We start from the raw sequence: 22,238 nt of genomic DNA, 5'->3' as shown, positions 1-22,238 counted from the left end.
CAGCTTTAGAAAAATAGAGTATTGTTTAATATATAAAACAAGACCAACACGACAAAAATCAAATCAGAAGAACCAAAGTTATTTTTGAGAAAATATCACCAAACAGCACAAACCACCAACAGTGGATATCTGGTCACACCAGACCAGGACAGAGTCACAAGTTTAGGCCAACCACTATGGAGCAAGGGTCAGTTACAGGGGCCAAGTTAGGCCGGCAGAACAAAGTACCTTAAATCAACCACGGCAGAGACTTCCGCTCCTTCCGCGGAGATTTGCCTCCTCCGCATTCTGCAACGGTGCGGAGTTGGCCTGCCCCCGCCTCCACCCTCCCTATTTTAAAAATTACTTCTACACGTCTTAAAATGAAATTAAAACCACTTACCCGGTATGCGGCATCCCCGGGCTGCCCTTCTCTTCTTCCTTGCCCTCCAGGTACTTCTTTGAGGAAACTCAATATGCGCGCGTGCCCGTGCATGCGCATTTCTCGCAAGACTGCCTCTTTCCTTCATAGATAGTCCAGATATCCCTCTATTCTCATTTTGTTGGTGGGATTGCTGACTTCAGAAGCATTCTTATCCTTCAGAGGGTAGAATCCAGTCCGGTTTGTTTTGTCTTCTCTCTCTTTCTCATGCCAATCCCCTTCCCCTTGGAGACTCCCCAGTCACCATTTGCCTTTGTGTCGGTGTTGTCGGGAAAGAGTCTAATGGGTGTGGGGGCCATTCATCTCCCCAAAGGAACAGCCTGGATTTCAGGCGAGTGGCTTCCTCATATTCTAGCACCACATTACCTGTTGGGATAAAGTGAAGGTCCCCGTCTTGGTCACAAACTGGACAAGCCTCACAAGATGTCAGACAGCTGCATGGTGATTTCTCAGCATGCATGGACCCTTGGTTTCAGCGGAAGCGCCTCATCCACGAATCTATCAGGATGCTCATGTTTTATGAAATAAAGCAGCCTTGTGATGTGCGTACAGATTAGTGATGTTATCGATATGTAGGTAGCCCTGTCATCCCGAGGATGAAGATAGTGATGACATTTGACCATAGTGCGTAATGAGACCTTGTACATGATGTTTGGGGCATTGTGATAATGTTGTGTGAAGCTAGATGTGTAAAAAAAGTTTAGTTTCGGGGAAACTAATCCAACATTATTGTGCACGCAAATATGTGAAAAAGGTCACAGCTGAAAATGTTATTTGTGAGGACAGTGTAAGAAATAAGCTGTTTCGCTACATGAGCCTAACTTGGAAGTATATCAATAGCAGTCCAGCATAGTGGCAGGCCTTTGATCAGCAGAGAAGTCCTTCTTCCTGGCAGAGTATCCACTGGTCCATAATGGTATTGAAGTGGTGGTATGTATGCTGAGTTGTGCCTTTGAAGTGGGGTAGACTTCAAAGAGATGCCTTTGAAGTGCACAGTTGCCCCCCTTCTGCCCTGGCTCCAGACTCACTATAGAGGGTATGCAGCCCTTTGTGTGTGGACAGAACACATCCTTTTCAGGTATAAGTGAGGATGTGTCCAGATCCTCCCTCCCTCCCTGTCAGGATGGCCCATTGTTAGAAAACCACTCCCACACTAGAAGGGGTGGTGGTGGTCTTCCGGACACACTGTGGTAGCTTGGCTCGAGTGGTCAGGAATCAGGCTCCGTGCTAAGCATACAACATACCCAAACAATAACCATGCGTGCATCCGTTCCAAAAACGACTCTACACCGTAAAAATTATGAAAATAACTTTCTTTATCTTCTTTTTCTCTTAGTTGCTGATTGGAGAAAATAAATAACAATCACAATATACAAACTTTAAATAGTGCAGGTCAAATAAATACTGGCTTAATGATTCAATAAATAGGGGTGATCATAAACAAGGAAGACATAAATATAAGTGCAATACATACAGGCAATTAAATATTCTGAGGCAATAAATACTGTAAACCAATCAATATTGTGCATCAATAAATACTGTGGACCAATAAATACAGTGAAGCAATAAATAGGTTAAATACAATAAATACAGTGCCCCTAATAAATACTTAAAAGCTGACAGTGACACTCATAGACTCAAATCACTTTTGAATTCCTAAGGGCTGATTTGGCCCAGGCACAGCTTGTGGGGATGTGGAAGGCTTGGGGGTGTCTACTCCCTGGCTTGGACAAGGCTGAGGCCTAAACTGAGGTAGATCAAGGGGGGAATACCAGAGACCTGGCTCTCTCCCTCCACACAACTTCTCTAGATTAGTCCCAGCTCACCCCTGGCACAGTCAGGTTGGTTCCAGCACCTCCCTAGCCCCTTAGAGCAGTCTCTCAGGTCTCCACAGGGCCTTAGGCGCCCTCTACTCCACTTACTGCCCTTTTTCTGATGCTCCGACGCCGCTGGAGTCGTGTCGACGCCGTGAGGCGGTTCCAGTTCGATGTCGGCGGCCTCGGCACAATGTCAGTTCTTTGACGACGCCGGTAGGCGGCTCCGGTCTCGATGTCAGCGGCCTCGGTTCGATCTCGACCTCCGATTCGATGGCGTCGGGCAGTCTTCACTCGATGTCGACTTCGGGCGGCTCCGGTCCGATGGCGACCTCGGATTCGATGACGTCGTCCGGCCTTGACTCGATGTCGACTTCCGGCGGCTCCGGAGTGCGATCCTCACTCCCGACCTCCGGTGCTCCTCTCCTTAGGTTTCCGGCGACTCCGGAGTGCGACCTCACTCCCGACCTCCGGCACGATTCTCACAGGTTCCGGCGACTCCGGAGTGCGATCCTCACTCCCGACCTCCGTTACCCTTCACCTCGGTCTCCGACGACTCCGGAGGGCGGACTTCACTCCTCCGATGACGCCGCTCACTCGACCTCGGGTGACTTCCTCCTCGACCTCTGGTATTCCTCACGACCTCTGACGGCGCCCTCTCTCGACCTCTGGCGGCTCCGGGTACGACGTCTGCTTTTCCAGTCAGCGCCGCTTCTCCACCTCGGGCTCCAGGTCTTAGGCTACTCGACGTCGGACTTCAGGGAAACCAGCTTCCAGGTCAGGATCTTGCTGTTCTCTTGTTTCTAAGGCCTGTTCCTGCTGTCCAGGTCCTCAGGATGGTTTTTCTGACTTCTTCCCACACAGGGCTCTAGGCTGGGCTCCGTCAGTAGGGACTAGTATCAAGGGTGGGTTTATGGACCCCACTCCAGGCACAAGTTTCCACCCCTGCTGCTTCACTCCTTCCTCCTTCAAGTTTCTGCTGCTCACTCTTCACCAGTCAGGTGCCAACTGCCAGCTCCAACTGCCAACTCTCTGTCTTAGCTTCCCAACATTCTAAACCGCCTCCAACTGTCACAGGGTTCTGGAATGTTCTGGAAGGTGCTAGCAGGTTCCAGTGGATGCTGGTGATGTCACAGGTGGCCACCATTTTGTGCTCCAGGCCCTCAGACAGAAGTTTCAGGGGTAGGTAAAATGGCTCCCTGAATCTGCAGCAACACGAAAAAGTCTGGTGGTTCCCAAAAAGGAAAAATTCAAACAGGGTTTGAGGCAAAAGTGGGACAAAATAAATAATGATGAGGAGGGACCACCCAAAGGGCTGACAGGTCTAACACCCATCAAGTCTGTATTGCGTATGGCTGTCAAAGTGGAATACACTAACCCAACTTCTAGCTACACCTAGAAATCTGATCAGAGACAGGCATTTTCAGAATTGTAATTTAAAATTCAACTTTACTATAAATTTGGATTTTAAATTAGGATTCTAGAGACACCAAACTTGATCCCATTATATCTTCCCATTTGGTAATACCAATATTATCCAATGGGATATATAGGCCTTGCATTAGTGATAAATAAATGTAAGAGTTTTCCACTACCAGAACATGTAAAACAAGAATGCCCATATCCTGCTCTTTAAATACATTGCACCCTGCCATCTGTGCTGTTCAGGGCCTAGGAATGATTTATATGTATCAAAAAGGAAGGTGTGAGCCTGGGAGGAGGTTTAACTTGACAGGTCGACATGACAGTTTAAACTTCACACACATTCTCTCCGATGGCAGGCCTAAGACATGTTTACGATCAGTGCTGCAGACCCACTAGTACGATTTAATTTTCAGCTGCTGGGCACATGCAGTGCATTGTAATAGTGATTAATAAGTAAATTAAATATGCCAATTGTACATAATCCAATGTTTTTATGTTTCAGGAAAAGAGCACAAGCACTTTAACACTGGTTAGCAGTGGTAAAGTGTGCAAAATCCTAGGGCCAGCAAAAACAGGAAGTTTGAAGGCAACAATTTCGGGAAAACCACACCAAGGATGCCCAGTCTAACAGTAAATATTCAGGGGGACTACTCTGGGACTGTATCTGACAATCGCTTCATCTCAGTCGCATCGAACTTTTGACTTTGACCCGACCAGATAGCCGCAATTGGTGCTTTCTGTTTTTAGGAACTATTTCAAAGTCTATTCTTTGAAAACTCATAACTCCAGTTCTACTGATTGGAATTTTGTCTTTTTGGTCTTGTTTTATTTATTAAAGTAAGATATATCTTTTAACTTAACCTCGTGTGAGATCTTCTTGTGTGGTGTTTTCACTGTTTTACTGTTTGAAGTGTTGAACAAATACTTCACACATTGCCTCTAAGTTAAATCTGACTGCTCTGTGCCAAGTTACCAGGAAGTTGAGGAAAGGTTAATTTGGGTTTTGCTTGTGCCTTACTCTGACTAGGATTGTGGTTTGCTGTTTGACCAGGACTTACACCCCAGTCAACCAACAACCCAATTTGTAACATGTACCAAATATAACTATTTTCTCAATCTGAATAGCTGGTATTTAAGGAAAATGTGTGTATATAAAATACCCTACAAATGAATGCATGTGGGAAAATGGGAATAGGCGTTCAAGGACAAAGAATGCAGATTTTCAGAAGGAAGAAATATGAGAGCTAATGTGTAAGTACAAAAAGGAACAAAGAACACTTCTGGCACAAGTAGCTCATTTGCGGAAAAAAAGGCAAATATAATCTTTGAAAGAAAAATGACTGTATTGTAACAAATGGCCCACTTACTTAAATTATTAACAAGTTGGCCATGGGTAAAACTTATTTTCAGAAAATGATAAATTGATATCAGGGCAAAATGTATGCATTTCCAATACATTTTTGGAATTCATGTAGAGTTGTTAAACCTATTGCTGCTGTGACAGACTAATGTCTTTTGTGCCAGAAGGCAGTTATTTATTTGTTTCTGTGTGGGTTATTTCATGGCTCTCTGGGAACATTTCATCATTTGTATTGATAGCCACTTATGACTTCATCACTGAATACAACTATTATCTAATCCTATGTGGTAGCTCTGCTGCATGTTCCTCCAAAATTGCCTAAACTGAGACATAGCTCTGCTCTCAAATACCTGCGAATATATTCTAATCTTTGTAAAATTCAATTCCTAAATTTCCAATCGTGTCTCTCCCAAATAGGTTTGCACTAAAAACTCATATTTACCGAGAAGTTGAAGGATAAGAAAAACAAAACAAGTGGAGTGTCGAAGTGAAGTGAGATGAGTATACATTTTGAAATTTGATATGAGTCTAGGTCCAGTTGCATATATGCTGCTTGTTTCACAAAACATTTGCTCGTCTGAGTTCAACGTACATGCACAGATGCTGAATTTATGATTTTAAATCCACATATGGTATTCTCGAAACGTAAATTAATGTTTACAAAGATTTACTTGCACATACTTTTTTGTATGAGTAAATCTTCTTCGTATAGCGTGAGCATTCCTGAGTCCATTTCTTAAGAGTTTATGCACACCTACACACTAATGCATTTGTAGGTTTTAGCAAATGTTTTTATCTGCCTTTCTCACGCTTGACGCGGTTGGATATTTACTCATGTCAACAGTGGATGCTGGAATGGAACCCCAACGCTGTTGTGGGTGCAGGGAACATAGGTTCTGTCACGGGGAAAACTATCATTTCTCCAGTGGAGAATATTACAGTAGAGTGCATTTAGACAACAGCCTTTCATTTACACAAGTATAAATGTCCGATATATACATTTAAACACTTAAAAAACATTTTTTATTGTTGTAAATGTAATTCACAAAATAATTTAAAGAGAACTTCTGAAAACCTGTGAATGCAGCTATTTTTCAGTTGTGTTCCACCATTCTTTTGTGAATTCTCAAAAGTTGTACATTAGGAGGCAGACATCAAAGGAAACACGTAGAAGTACATGCCTAACTTTTTAATAATAAATTGTCTATGGAAACACTGGCCTAATATCGAATGTCATACATATATTTACACAACGATCTGTAAATGATGTGGTATTCTAAAATTCATATTAAAGTCATTTGGCCTTAAATTTACATATTGTTCTTGGGGAAATAATTACCACCAAAGGGAGTTTACCTTGCAGATAAACTTTGTGGGGGAACAGCCATCAAGGGGAGTTAAACTTGGTCAAATGGCTATACGTGATATTGATCATTGTTTAACATAGGCGATGCCTACTATTTCATATAAGTCTAAATCAATAGTTTTTATTGTATAGACAGATACTGGTGTCAACATGGTCTCTCCTCTCCTGTGGATCAATAGTAATGTTTTGGTGGTTATATTTTTTACTGCCCATTTGTTTCATGTTTATCTTACATTTTTATAAATCTGGCTTGTTAAATCAAGTCAGGTAGACAAAAAAGATGCGAAGTGTTTTGATAATTAAGCTTCTTCTAACATATGGGATTTACTACACATTGTTTTAAGGACGTAATATTCAGGACAATCACACTATAAATTGATAGAACACTCACTACTTCACAATTTATACCATGGAAATATGCAAAAATAAATAAAATTTCATCAATCTTAGTTAGAAAAGAGAATTTCTCTATGTTCAAATCCCTTGCTCACATGACTGTTTGAGACTCCACAGTTACACTGTTGCAAGATCTCTGCCTCACTCTCTCCAATTACTTTCATGATAAAATAAAGTAACAGCAAACACAAAAGTAGAGAATTTTCCTCAACCACTCTCTTCCTCTACGTTTACCCTATTTCTGTTTAAACTTTCTTGTCCAAAATCAAAATATTTTATTAGTCTTTCACAACAATTGAAACAATCTTGGCTCTTGCTATTGTTCTCATTCTAACTAGACTGTGCAATATTTCTCTAGGTTCAAGCGTGGTTCCTAGGAGCAGGAAGAAGACCTCTGATAACTCTGCTTGTTAAGAAGTCCACGGCCATTCCTAATATCCTGGCAAATTATAGATCTATATCATTACTTCCCTTACCTGAAAAAGTCTTGGAAAGGGGCTGATTATGATATGGCTTCGACCGGCCGTTAGAGTTACATGGTAATGGATTGCTCGGTTTCCTTTCCGACCGCCTCATTATGTTGGAGGTGGTCGGAAAGGAAACCGGCCGGTCATTCCGGCTGGCTTCTGATGGGTTCGGGGAGCCCATCCACCTGTCGAAATCCGGTAAGTAATATCAAGGGCCCTTCTGATTATGATCACGGTTTCCGACATGGTTTCCATGCCAGTCTGTCCGACATGGAAACCATGTTGGAAAGCGGGTTTTTGGGCCCCGAGTAGGGCCCCTTCTGGTGCACAGCCTCCGGTTGGAGGCTGAGGGGGCACATATGGTGCCCCCCTGTTGATCCCTGCAACTCATGGCTGGCACATTGCGGTGCCTTCAGGGTGCAGGTATGAACTGCACCTCCCATTTCACTATGGGAGCATGCATTACGGCTGGTTTATGGCAGTGATGCATGTTCCCATAGTGAAATATAGGAATGCGACCGAACAGTGTTGGGTCGTATCCTAATGAGGCGGTGGGGACCGCTGGCCAGATTTCTGTCAGTCCCAGGGCCAAATCAGTGTTGGGTGGTAGTAATTCCACCCAAGATTGAAATCACGGCCATAGTCTTTTAACATCAATAAAATGGAAGCTGCATTTGTATGAAAATTAAATTAATAAAAGCAACCCCTCACTTGAGTTTCGCTCTCATTAGAGCTCTTCAGAGAGGTGTAGCTGTGTCCAGACACAAGGGAGCGCCCAGTATAACTCAAAACAATACCCTTTCAAGCTTAGAGTGAAGCAAAAACTATGCAAAAAAGAAGCAGGGAATTCTGGGTAGTTCTCAATTTTATGTGGAAAGCAGCTCCTGTATAGAGCACCCTCAACACCAGTGATACTCTAAATTTGCTCTACTCAAATGTCAAAGTCTTTAGGCATAGGAGTAGCACATTGTTATTTTTTTGGAAAAGAGCTAAAATCTAAAACTTTTAAAGAATTAGGAAAAAAATATAAAAAATAACTCCAAATCATTATGTGGTAGCAGACAGCAATTCTGTGATCGGAACAGAAAATCCGAGAATATTCTGGTTAGTATGTTAAGAAATCACAATGTTCAAAATTATACAGGGGATACTTAGAAGTATACTGACAAGGGTTTTTAATTTTGTAATCTGTAATGTATTGATTAATGAGAACTGTAATAATTTTTAGACAACTTGTGGTACTTATCTGGGATTTGGTTAGTTTATGCATAGAGAAGCTAAAGGTTTGTGCTGATGGACTCACTGTGGAAATCTATAACTGTATTAATGGGGATATTTATGATGCTATATTAACAAGTAAACCAGAACCAAATATCTAATATAGACATCAAACATTGGTACTATCTACTGGTGACCAGCAAAAAAAGAAACATTGTAATTTTGAAACCTGCGTTCTCTAGACATTTCAGGAAGTATCTCAATTCAAGACTGGAATCCCTCCAAGAATTGAACAGTAATTGGAACTGTTTGCTAAATGAGCAAGAATGATTTTATTTGGTTGTTTAGTTAAATTGTAATATGGTTAACCAGACTGGGGATATGTTGATTAATTGCAAATTCTACGAAGGAAGCATGATCTAGAAGGAGATACCACAAAGTAGGGTATAATTCCAGAGATGGCTATGGAATTGGATGGACATGTAAAATTGGACTTTAGTCATGTATACTCATGTAGCAGAAAAAGTAAACTGCTTCAGAATTGTAGAAAAAAGATAATATAGAGCAACAAAAAGGTTATGGAATTCAAAAGAACAGTTTGTTCAATAGACTAAGAACATATATATATATATATATACATATATACAGGAAGATTTGCTTCAGCAAGACGAAAACCGGAGAGACACAGCAGCGGAGTCAAGAAGATTTGTTTATTTGCTGTAGGATCGTCATGACGCGTTTCGGTGATGTGCCTTAATCATGTGCCTGTTGCAAATCAGGAAAATGCACCAATCACTATTTGAATGTTCCATCTCACTCCCGATTGGTGGGAGTCCAGCTGGGTCGAATTAATACTAAGTACGTCACTGCAGCCTTCCTCCACAGACTACAGTACCCAGAAGGCACCATCTCGGCCAAATAGGTAAGTTGCTCATGTCGACCTTGAAATCTCATAGTGAGTGCTGGGGAAAGTTCAACAAAGGTCATGAATGGGTGCATCACAGAATATCCTGATCTTCCTGCCTCAAAAAAACTCTTCTCCTTGGTCCCCAGACGCCTTAACCACACAGACCAAGATTCGCAGTACTGGAGACTCCAGTGCATAATCCAGGTCTCTCCGTGCAATCACGGACCGTGAACGCGCGGCGGTGCTTTTCTAACCTTGAAGGTGGTGGGCCAGTGTCAATCCAATACCTCGGAACCACATGATGAGAGACAAGCTCTTGCCCATGAAACACCAGCCACTTGCAAGGCGGGTCACCCACAAGCGTACCAGGGGCTAGCACGCTACAAATATACAGGAAGATTAGCTTCAGCAAGAAGAAAACCGGAGGGACACAGCAGGGAAGTCAAGAAGATTCGTTTATTTGCTATAGGATCGGCATGACACGTTTTGGCGATGTGCCTTAATCATATGCCTGTTGCAAATCAGGAAAATGCACCAATCACTATTTGAATGTTTCATCTCACTCCCGATTGGTGGGAGTCCAGCTGGGTCGAATTAATACTAAGTACGTCACTGCAGCCTTCCTCCACAGAGTACAGTACCCAGAAGGCACCATCTCGGCCAAATAGGTAAGTTGCTCATGTCGACCTTGAAATCTCGTAGTGAGTGCTGGGGAAAGTTCAACAAAGTACATGAATGGGTGCGTCACAGAATATCCTGATCTTCCTGTCTCAAAAAAACTCTTCTCCTTGGTCCCCAGACGCCTTAACCACACAGACCAAGTTTCGCAGTACCGGAGACTCCAGTGCATAATCCAGGTCTCTCCGTGCAATCACAGACCGTGAACGCGCGGCGGTGCTTTGCTAACCTTGAAGGTGGTGGGCCGGTGTCAATCCAATACCTCGGAACCACACGATGAGAGACAGGCTCTTGCCCATGAAACACCAGCTACTTGCAAGGCGGGTCCCCCACAAGCATACCAGGGGCTAGCACGCTACAAATATACAGGAAGATTTGCTTCAGCAAGAAGAAAACCGGAGGGACACAGCAGGGGAGTCAAGAAGATTCGTTTATTTGCTGTAGGATCGGCATGATGCGCTTCAGCGATGTGCCTTAATCATATGCCTGTTGCAAATCAGGAAAATGCACCAATCACTATTTGAATGTTCCATCTCACTCCCGATTGGTGGGAGTCCAGCTGGGTATATATATAGCGTAACATAATTAATACAATTATTTGTTTTCATCATATAATTTTTTGATATTTAAAATTTATTACTATGAAGAAAATATATATATATATATGATATATATATATATTTATATATATATATATATACACAATAAAATCACAATAAATGTACATTTCAACAATAAAAATATATTAATTAATTCTGACAATATATAAAATAATACAATGTAAAACACATTCACCAAAATTTCTATAAACACTAGGGAAAACGTTGGACTTCAGAGGGGTTACATTTACTATTCCCACTCCAGTCTGTGCAACACTAGGAAAAACATTGCACTTCGGAAGGGTAATATTTGATATTCTCACTCCAGTCTGTGCTAAAGTAGGGAAAGTGTTGGACTTTGGAGGGGTTATATTTACTATATTCTCTACAGTTTGTATTATAGTATTATAGTAGGAAAAGTGTTAGACTTTGTTGGGGTAAGATGTATTACTCCCACTCCAGTTTGTGGAAAATTAGAGAAAGTGTTGGAGTTCAGACGTGGGAAGATTTACTGTTCCCACTACTCTCTGTTCAACAGTAGGGGAAGTGTTAAACTTCGGAGGGGTAAGATTTGCTATTCTCAGTTCAGTCTGTGCCACAGTCGAGAGAGTGTTCGATTCCTACTCCAGTCTGTGAAACAGTAGGGAAAGTGTTAGTCTTTGGAAGAGTTACATTTACTTACCATGTCATGAGTGATGTAATATGTGACGTCATCGGCAGTGCATTGCGGGCGCGCGAGTTATAGTTAGCTGAACTACTATAACGGGGGAATTTCAATGGTTTTGTACAAGTGAAAAGTCCAGCTAACTATAACACCCCTGAAACCTATGGTTTTTTCATTGAATTTCTGAGGTTTTTTAAATGCTAATTCCTAACTATAACGTGCCTGAAACCTATGGTTTTTTCTGTGAATTTCAAAGGTTTTTTAAATGCTAATTTCTAACTATGCCTACAGAGATAGGACATGTGAAGAAAGAAGAAAAAATGCAAAGAAAGAAAAAAAAGAAGTGCAGAAAGAAGCAACAGAAGTCCTCAAAGACGAAGAAAAGTGCAGGAAGAAGGATAACGTGCAGAAAGAACAAAAAGAAGAGCAGAAAGAAGCCTTGTTGCAAAATCATCCTGTACCCTCAACTTTTTCAGATGGATACTGGTGGTAACTGAGTCTGACTAACCAGTCCTAGAGCCAGTGCTATGTTAAAAAGACACTTAGAATACAGTGAAAACACCTACATACACTAGGGAACATTATGCGTTGGGGTCCCCCTGTGATTAGCATGACCTCCTCTGTAAGCCCCTAGTATATAATGGGGCAGGGGGATTAAAACTACCTCTTAAAACAGGCCACAGGGCGTTTTTGCACACGTCACCTCAGGCCCCGTCCCCTCCCTTCACCACTGTGTAAACGCGCCCTGTGGCTGTTCTAAGTTGAGAGATTAAGTCCCCTTGAATCCTAAGGGTCCCTAGGGTCAAACTAGACCACTAGGTACCTCCAGTAAGCGCCACAGAGCTGCGTTGCAGAGAGGTGTAAAAAGGGGCTTGGCCTCAGAACACCTGTCTGCAGCGCGGCTCCCTGGTGCATACTGGAGATGCCTGTTGGGCTAGTTGGCCCTCAGGGACCCTCAGTATTGAAGAGGAATTAATTCCCCAACTTACATCTCGCCAGGGGGCGCGTTTGCAGAGTGCTGCAAGGAGGGGGCGTGGCCTCCGGCACGATGCCAGTCTTTTATTTATTTTAATTTTTTAAGAAGGGGGGCTGTGTGGTTCCCCTTCTTATTCTAATTTATTGGCCCTGATGACCCCATCCCCCAGGGCCTGTCTCCTAATTATAGTTTTTTTGACCCCAATCCCCAGGGCCGGCCACTGTTTTTTATTATTTAAAAAAATATATATATTTATAGACACACCTAGGACATGCTGGACAAACCGTACGTACCTATCACCATGACGATTTGCGTGATATTCATTAAAAGGCAACTATGCATACAATGAATCCACGTGGAAAGGTGAACTCACTGACCGCGGCGCTTTGTATTTAGTCTGCGCTTAAGCGAGCTTGGCTTAAGAATGTTTTTAATCTTACACCCAATTTTGGTATCTCAGTTAGCTTATTTTGATATTTTACCCCTGTTTTTAATTGTACCTACTGCCCACACTCTTGCACTATAATTTGTGCCCCCACCGCTGCTTTAGCGGGCTGATTCGGTAGATTTCCTCGTGTTTCACCGCCATCTTGGAGAGGATCTGGAGAACTCGCGTGGCGCCATCGCGCTGAGCGCTCTAGTGCTCAGGCGGAGGTGAGGGGAGCCACTACTTAAGGCGAGCATTTGGTCGATGTGTCCGAAGGGAAAGGTGGACTCACTGACCGTGGCACTTTGTATTTAGTCTGCGCTTAAGCGAGCTTGGCTTAACAATTTAATCGTGTTTTTAATCTTACACCCAATTTTGGTATCTCAGTTAGCTTATTTTGATATTTTTCCCCTGTTTTTAATTGTACCTACTGCCCACACTCTTGCACTATAATTTGTACCCCCACCGCTGCTTTAGCGGGCTGATTCGGTAGATTTCCTCGTGTTTCACCGCCATCTTGGAGAGGATCTGGAGAACTCGCGTGGCGCCATCGCGCTGAGCGCTCTAGTGCTCAGGCGGAGGTGAAGGGAGCCACTACTTAAACCTCGCTTTGGTCGCGCAGCGGTGACGCGCAGCGGTAGCGCCTGACTCGTGCCTGAGTCGGGCCAGAGTCTTGCCCGTCTGCGCTCGTCAGCGCTAAGGAGGCGCGGAGGCGGGAGACTACGTACAAGGTAAGACCTACTTCAGACTACTGTAGGTATGTCATCTGCAAGCGTACCATTGTGTACTGTACTCCTTTCAGACTGCCATAAGGCTGTACACCCTGGCAGTCAGCCTGTTCCCGATCGCTGTGAGCAAGATACTGTTGTTTCATTCTATGAGTCTACTATTAAGACACCGCCTATTTCTTCGGTATTGCGAGGCGGTCTTATTAACGCCCGCTCGCTTTGTAAAAATGCTCAAAATATACACGATCTTATTATTGATAATGAGCTCGATTGGCTCATGATTACAGAAACATGGCTTAAGCCTTGGTGTAATCCTGACTTAGCTATAGCCCTCCCGCAAAGCTTTTCTATCCAGCGTTTGGATAGAACTGAACAACGGGGAGGAGGCCTTGCTATTATGTATCGTAGCTCATTAAAATGCTCCTCCCATGAATTGGTTGACATCAAGGGAGCAGAAGCACTAGCATTCTCTCTGGGTATCCATGACTCATTCACATTCTCGGTTGCACCTATTTATAGCCCTCCAGGTCCCCCGAGGGAGTTCCTGGAAACTGTGGGAGAAGTACTAAGTGATTTAGCGCTCAGATTTTCTAACTTTACTATACTGGGTGATCTAAACTTACACCTTGACTCTCCAAAAGCTCCAGGAGTCGATTGCTTCATGGACATCATTGATATACTAGGACTCACTCTCCTGACCCATCAACACACACATCTGGGAGGCCACTTATTGGATTGCATTTGCTCTAACTCCACTAGGCTCGTAGTTAAACCTCCTTGTCCTCAGATCTGGTCTGACCACTTTTTTATCCCGTTTCACATTTCATTAAATCACAAAATTTTGGTTACCACTATAAATAATACCATAACATCGAATTCGATCTACAAACCTAATTGGAAACAACTACCTAGTAGATCTGATGTGTTGGATGCTAACAGGTAACACCTCTGTAGACAACCAACATTTTTGTGACTGGTTAACCATGGTAGGCCACCAATTAGGCCCTACCAGCCTTAAAAATTCTATTCCTACTAAAACTAAAAGGAAGGCCCCTTGGTTCACACCGGTTTTGAGAGTAGAAATGGGAAAACTAAGAATATTGGAACGACGGTGGCGTAGGCATTATGAAGCCACTGCTCGCGATACCTACAAACAGGCCAGAAGAAAGTATCATGCAGACATAAAGTCAGCCAAAAAAACCTACTATTTTCAGGCTATAGCTATGGCAGCTCAAGAGCAAAAAGAAATCTTCAAAATCGTTAAGGACTTCATGAATCCATCAGTCCTTTTGCAGGAGATCCCGCCATCTCAAAATCTCTGCAATGAAATTTCAGACTATTTTGAGAATAAAATTCTCGATATTGTGAGAACTTTTCCCCCAGTGTCTTCCATTTTAGGAGAGGTTGAAAGAGTGGAGAGGGTGAAATCTCTAACTTGCATGGATACATTTGTTCCTGTCTCCCTTGAAGATTCCTTTGAAGCTATTCTTGCTATCAAATCTGGATCCCCTTTTGATCCTTGCCCTCCTTTGGTCCTACGGACCTTAGCAGAAGTTATTAATCCCATCAAAAATGGCATCATCAACTCATCCCTAGCTACGGCAGATGTTCCTAATGACTGGAAGCTAGCTGCTGTTAAGCCGCTTCAGAAAAAGGCACTTGCCGATCCAACCACCGTTTCCAATTTACGCCCGATCTCCTTGCTTCCGGTGATGTCCAAGCTGACTGAGAAGTTCGTGAACAAACAACTTACGAGCATCTTGGAAGTAAACAACATTCTACATCCAAATCAGTCAGGGTTTCGGTCAAATCACTCTACCGAGTCTGCCCTGCTGTTTACAGCAGAGACCCTTCGTATGGCCATCGACCGGGGAAACAAGGCTGTCTTAACTCTACTTGACCTGTCGGCAGCCTTTGATACGGTCTCACACAACATCTTAGTGGACCGTTTGGCTGCCGCAGGAGTGGATGGGATGGTTTTGGCCTGGCTGAGAAATTTTCTTAGGGACAGACGCCAAATCACAGTGCTGGGCCATTATCAATCTGAAGCTAAGGCTCTCAGCTTCGGAGTCCCCCAGGGATCGAGTCTGAGCCCTATACTTTTTAATCTGTATATGGTTCCCCTGGTAAATCTGATCGCTTCTTTTCAGATCAGTACAATTTCGTATGCTGATGATACTCAGCTCAACTTAGTACTGGATAGGGAGCGGGCGGGCGCTGAGGAAAATCTTAAAGAGTGCCTAGCAGCAACATTTAAGTGGATGACTGACAATCACCTTAAATGTAATGCTGGAAAAACTGAAATCTTGCCATTTGGAAAGCAAAACTTGTTTCCCCCGAAAGGTTGTTGGCCCGATGATGCAGTAGCCCCCCCTAATACCATTACATCAGCTCGGAATTTAGACATTAAGTTTGACAATCAGCTGTCCTTCAAACAACAAGCGGTTGCCGTAGCTGGCACATGTTTCCACATAATAAAAGCTTTGAGAAAGTTTTTTGATTTTCTGCCTTTGTCAGCTAGGAAAACAGTTCCAGTGGCCCTAATCACTTCCAGGCTGGACTATTGTAATAGTCTATATGCTGGAGCCAATAAATCGGTACTCCACAGATTACAAATGGTCCAACATGCAGCGGCCCGCCTAGTATTACGTTGGCCCCGTAGGTCATCAGCCTCTACAGCACTGAATGCGCTCCATTGGCTTCCAATTGCTAAGAGGATTCTTTTTAAGATCCTTTTAATCACCTTCAGGGCTTTTCACCATCAAGGACCTAAATTCCTACGGAATGGCTTTAGACTATACCATCCGGTACGCTGTCTAAGGTCTGTGGGTCAGAATCTGCTTGTAATCCCTAGATTCAAGCTAACAAATAAGGGTGGCAAATCCCTTTTTGTGTTGGGTGCCAAGGCCTGGAATAAGCTTCCCCTCTCTCTACGTTCTTTGTCCCATGAAATCCATTATAGGAAGGCACTAAAAGCTTGGTTATTTTCTATGACCGATGCAGTCTTCACAGCAATGGTTTAATATGTAGTGTCTAGCGTGAACTGTGTCTATTCCCTCCAACTCATTCATCTGGGTTGGGTGAGCGCCAAGATACTCCCTGGAGTGATAGCAGCGCTATAGAAAGATATTTTACATTACATTACAATGTATTTACACCACTAGTGAAGCTATGACATGTCTGATGCCCTACCGTGCCTAATCCCGGTAGACACCCTTGTCGTTTATTTACATAAACATGGGTAGCTATTGACGGGCACATTTAATACACATGCACACCAAGCCATTCAAAGGGGATTCGACAAAAATTCTACCAAAACTATGCAAGAAACCCCCCTTACGGTTAATAAAACACACATCCACTGCCGGATGTGTAATACTTTTTATTTTACTCTCTGGAAAGGGGACGAACATCACTTGAGAGTCACAGCGCGCTCCTGGCAGAGCCCAATGCTGTGTTACACCCACCATTGCCTGCTGAGTGCCACACACCTCTGTGTTGTATTCCACTAGCTAGTGCATATGCTATGACACTCTCTAGCCCATGTGCACTGTAACACCACCCCGTGAATATGTCATGCCACACTTGTCTTCGCACGGGTTATATTGCCCCATCTAACGTGCCTTCCTCGATGCCTATGTTATAACGCACAGTGCTATGCCATACATATTACCATCTGGGATCCATATATTTGTCACAGTGCATATGCAACGTTACACTCCCCAGCACATATTTTATATTACAACTTTAGAGACTAGTTAGGTTACACAACACTGCCCTGTGCATATTACTCTCCAAGGTGCATATCGCATAGCACGCGCTAGTGCCTGTGCTATCTCGCACTCTCCAATGAATCTGTCATTGCGCACAATGTATTGCATATTATATTTCACGCCCGGTTCATCTTATATCACACTTTTTGGTGCATAGTTTATACCATACACTATATCTAGTTTTCATTTTCAATCGTGCTCTCAGGACTATGTTCTATATAACACTGTGTTCACCTACCCTTTTCACGGGCATTACATTTTGCGATAGGGGGTGGAGGGTCAGAGGGTGTTTCTGCCAAGTGAGTCCAGAGTCACAGTCACAAACGTCCTCTTCTTCCTGAATAAAAGTGAGATTATGCTGCATACTTGTTCATATTTTAAGTAGTTCCCACAGACACACGTTTTAAAAACAATAAAGTTCCTAATACCCGCCTTCTCTGAACAGTTAGCTTGCTGCCCCATCCCCCTCCTCCCTATCCTCTGTTGTGTGAATCCATGGACTAGCCTCCTACCTCCTGCCATGCATGGTCTGATGTGCTGCCACTGCCCTCAATTTAGTATGATGTACCAGTCCACTCCTCCTGCCCTCCATTGCCCAATTCTATGCCCCATCCATGACCTCCTGCTTAAACTCTGTGCTTAGCTTGCTGCCCCTATTCTCCTTCCCCCTGCCCTCCGATGTCTATGTGTATGCCCCTGCTCCATCCTTTTTGCCCACCATGTTCCATGGACCTGCCACTCCTATCTACTCTGAGTGTTCTGTTGAGCTGCCACTCCCCTCCCACCTGCCTAGCATTGTCAGATGACTGTAACCTGTCCCTGCCACCTCCACCCTGCCTGTCCACATGCCATGCCCCTATCCTCTTCCTCCTGTCCTACATGGTCCATTGTACTGCCACACCCTTCTGCCCTCCCTGGTCTGTTGTGCTGCAACTGCTCCTCCTGCCTGCCCCGTGCGGTCTGTTTTGAGGCCCCTTCCCCTGAACTTTCTTGTCTGTGCACAGGTCCTGACCCTCCCTTCTATCCTCCATCATCCTTTGTGCATGCCCCTGCACCCTCCTTCTTGCCCATCATAGCCATTGTGCTACCACTAACCCTCCCACTAGCCATGTATGGTCTTCTGTGCTGCCATGGCCCCTCCCACCTTCCCTGTGTGGTCAGTTAGCTGCCCCTGAACCCCTCCGACCTTCCCTCCATGGTCTGTGTGTATGCCATCACAGTCTCACTGTTGCTCTTCATGGTGTGTCTTGCTTCTAGTGCCCATCCTGCCTGACCTCCATGGCTATCTTGCTGCTCCTGCCCTGCCCCCTTGCCCCCAGCCCTCTGTTTACATGTGCAGACCCCTGCTCCCTCCCTCCTGGCTTGTCTGTTCCATTGTAATGCCCCTGATCCATCCCTCCATCCCTCCTGCCCTTTATGGTCTGTTATGCTGCAGCTTTCTCTCCTGTCTGTCCATTATGGTCCTGCCTCTTGCCCCTCTGTTCTCTGTTGTCCATGTGCATGGTCCTGTCCCCTCCCTCTTGCTTTCTATGGATTGTTGTGCTGCACTCCTGTCCCGCATGCCTTGTGTGGTGTATTGTGCTGCTGCAAACCCTGATGCCTGCCCTGCAGGGTCAGTTTGGTGCACCTCTCCATGTCCCTCCTGTCCTCTGTTATCCAAGTCCATGTCCCTACCCCATTTCCTTCCATGATCCAATGTACCATACTTGCGAACATTTTGAACTTGGTAAGAGGGAGATTTTGAAAAAAAACTGGGGTACTGATTTTCCCCTTTGAGTTACATTGAAAAAGAGGAGATTGTAGACAGGAGACAGATAAAATAAAGCCCATTTGAGCTTAAGAACATTGGACGTTTCCTGGCTGAATCGGGTCTGTTGGCATGAATGGTTGTACTACCATTGCCTCTTCCTTCTGCCCACAATGGTCTATTACATTGCCACAGCCTCTTGCAAGTCCTGTATTGTTGGTTTGTTGCCCCTGCCCCCCTTTCCACTGCCCTCCATAGTCTGTTGTGCTGCCACGGCCCTTCCTGCCTGCTCAGTCTGGTTAAATTGTTGCCTTTGCACCCTCCTACCTGCCTTCAATTTTCAGAGTCCGTGCCCCTGGCCTCTGCCTCTCAACAGTATCCTAATGAACAACTAGATTGCTAACATTCTATATTTATTACAAAAGTGTGGAACGCCTGACGTCATCTTGATGTAATCAAAACAGTAATACCTAGAGCATTTCCTTTAGAAATTACATATATGAGAGGGTCTTATTGGCATCAAAATTACGGTTAGTGCTCTAAAAGACTAAAATAAGGACATATTTTCTGAGTTTTCAAATAGCGAGAAAGCACTTTTAAATTATTTGTTACCTTTATGTTTTTTTATCCAGTTGACCACTTGATTAAATGTTGCACTTAGAGGAGAGGATGTGGTGTTACTTCCAGAACTGCAGACTTTGCAACTGGGGAACCAGGTTGGAGTTTCTGCTTCAGCTCGACATTCTGTGATTCTGGTCAAATCACTTAGTCTCCCCATGTCTACAACCAAAATGAATTTGTTCTTGTGTGATGTAACCAATGCTCATGTAAAGCACTCCAATACCTGACAAGTCTGCACTATATAACACTGCAAAACCACAAAATAATAAGTGTTTTGCACACTTCTGTCATTGGGCTATATTTGGGCTACATCTGGGTGATTTTGGGCTACATTTGGGCTCTTTTGTCTCCGGTGGCCATCTTGGGAGATTTGTTTGTTATGAAGTTTCCTAATTTCCTCATGTACTGCAGTCTCCTCAGTAGGAAATGCTTTCATTTTTTTACTTTGATTCCATCATGAAGGTATTCAGATATGTCACACATTTGCCATAAATTCTGAATGTTAGCACTCTAGTTGCTCATTAGATCACTGTAGTAAAACTACTGTTCACCATGGAAGTCTGCTCCTGGTATTAAAAGTGCATGTTTCAGTCTGCATGTCAGAATTTTTTAATGAAATAGAAGAGGATTTGAGAAGTCACTCAAAATGTGCCCTAATTTTTCTTTCTGCAGCACTAATCATACTTTTTATGGAAAAATGAACCCCCTCATTTTGTTCCTTTTTAAATTAAATGTTTTAAGAGTTACCACTTTAATCCAAGCAAGATGGCTTCAGGTGTGCCATACGTTTATCATAAGTAGGACTGTTAGCGCTCTAGTTGTTCTTTGGAACACTCTGGGAAGCTGCAGTAGAACACAAAGGAATCAACTGACAGTCTCTGCCCTTGTTGGATGTACATGTTTTACTGAGAATGTCAGACTTCATTCTCACATGACTGAGAAAGATAATGTGAATTTACAGAAAATAAGCTCTCATTTTAGCTTATAGATCACCTTACAAACCTCTGTGGGAAAAGCATGAGAAAATATTTTTCTCTCAATCATGATATCCCAGCAGAAGGCTTTTTCACATGGTGAAATCACCTTAGAACATACAACAATTCCTAAAATGAGTATGGTACCATCAACAAATGATTTATAATGTAACTAAAGTCTTAAAACCTTCTATTAACTGCAATGCTTTTTAATGAGGTGCTATCATGTATATTGGTCCCAAGATGGCTGCCAACACTTCTTGGATGAAGTGCTGACAGCCAATCAGATCTCAGGTTGAGATGTGTGGTTAGGCTCCGCCCACATATATATATGATTTTACTTTTGATTTTCTCAGGAACTACTGAACAGATTGACACCAGACCTGCAAAAGGCGCATCCCTGACCTGAGGACTACCTCTCTACCAAATTTCAAGTAATTCTGTTCAGCCGTTCGGGCTGTACCTTGGACTAAAGGTCCCTATGGAAAATTGCATGGGGAAAACGTGTTTTGTGACCCCCCTTTTTTCTCAGCCCCCGCTTGACGAATCCCCCCGAGACTTTCAGGGTAGGAGCGGAGCGGAGCGCCCCACCTATTTTAAAAATTTTGCGAGGATTCGTCAACCGGCGCCAAAGTTATTCCAAATAGAATGTTGCGGATTTCCTATGGAAACACGGTCCTAAATATAACTATCTACTGGCGACTGCCAGTAGATAATATATATCTATATATATCTATATATATCTATATATATATAGATATATATATATATATATATATATATATATATATATATATATATATATATATATATATATATATATATATATATATATATATATATATATATATATATATATTTTCACCAAGTACTAACAAGTACCGTTGCACTCCCGTCAGGATATAATTACCGCACAAGGTCCATATGTCAATCTGTGAAATATTCGTTTATTCTTTCATCAGCTTCAAGCCAGAAAATACCCTACGCGTTTCAGCGATACACTCGCCTTGGTCACGGGTAAACAAGACATCAAGACATTCACCAAGTGGTTGTTTTTAAAACACAACGTTACGTATAACATACCAACATAAATAACGGACTGTCATCTTGATAGTAAGGCTCAGAAAATTGGCGGCCATCTTAGAGCAGTATTCTCTGACAAATAAAGTTTTGATTAAACATTGAGGGTAATAATGTTAGCAACAAAAGTCTGTTACATCGAGCCTTGGAATTTTTCAAAATAGAAATCTTTAACACCAAATAGTGTTGTTCATCAGAAATAATACATGGATATTATCAACCAGTTTACATTGCAAAAAGGAAAGGAAAACACCCCATTCCTTCCTATTCCTGCACATGTTGATTATCTCTGCGCGTGTTTATACTGCATAAGAGGAGAATTAATAAATTAAATTGTCCTCGATTAGCTGAGTAACATTGAAACATCACAGCTTTTATGAGCTCTGTACAGATTCAATGCTCGGATTCTCATAAAGGAATTTCATAAAGAAATATACCCATGTCAAATCACATGATAGAGTACTGCTCTCATACCCAAGTGGGTGATATTTGATGGTTAAAGTCTCACACTGGAAACAGGATGGAAAAGATTTTGGAAAAGATTTTCTATTCAGCTCCCTGTCCTATCACATAATTAAATATTACTGATCTACCTTC

The sequence above is a fragment of the Triturus cristatus genome, chromosome 4_1 (genome assembly GCF_964204655.1).
Source record: "Triturus cristatus chromosome 4_1, aTriCri1.1, whole genome shotgun sequence".
NCBI classification, from domain to species: Eukaryota; Metazoa; Chordata; class Amphibia; order Caudata; family Salamandridae; genus Triturus; species Triturus cristatus.
Note: the sequence above shows the minus strand (reverse complement) of the source record.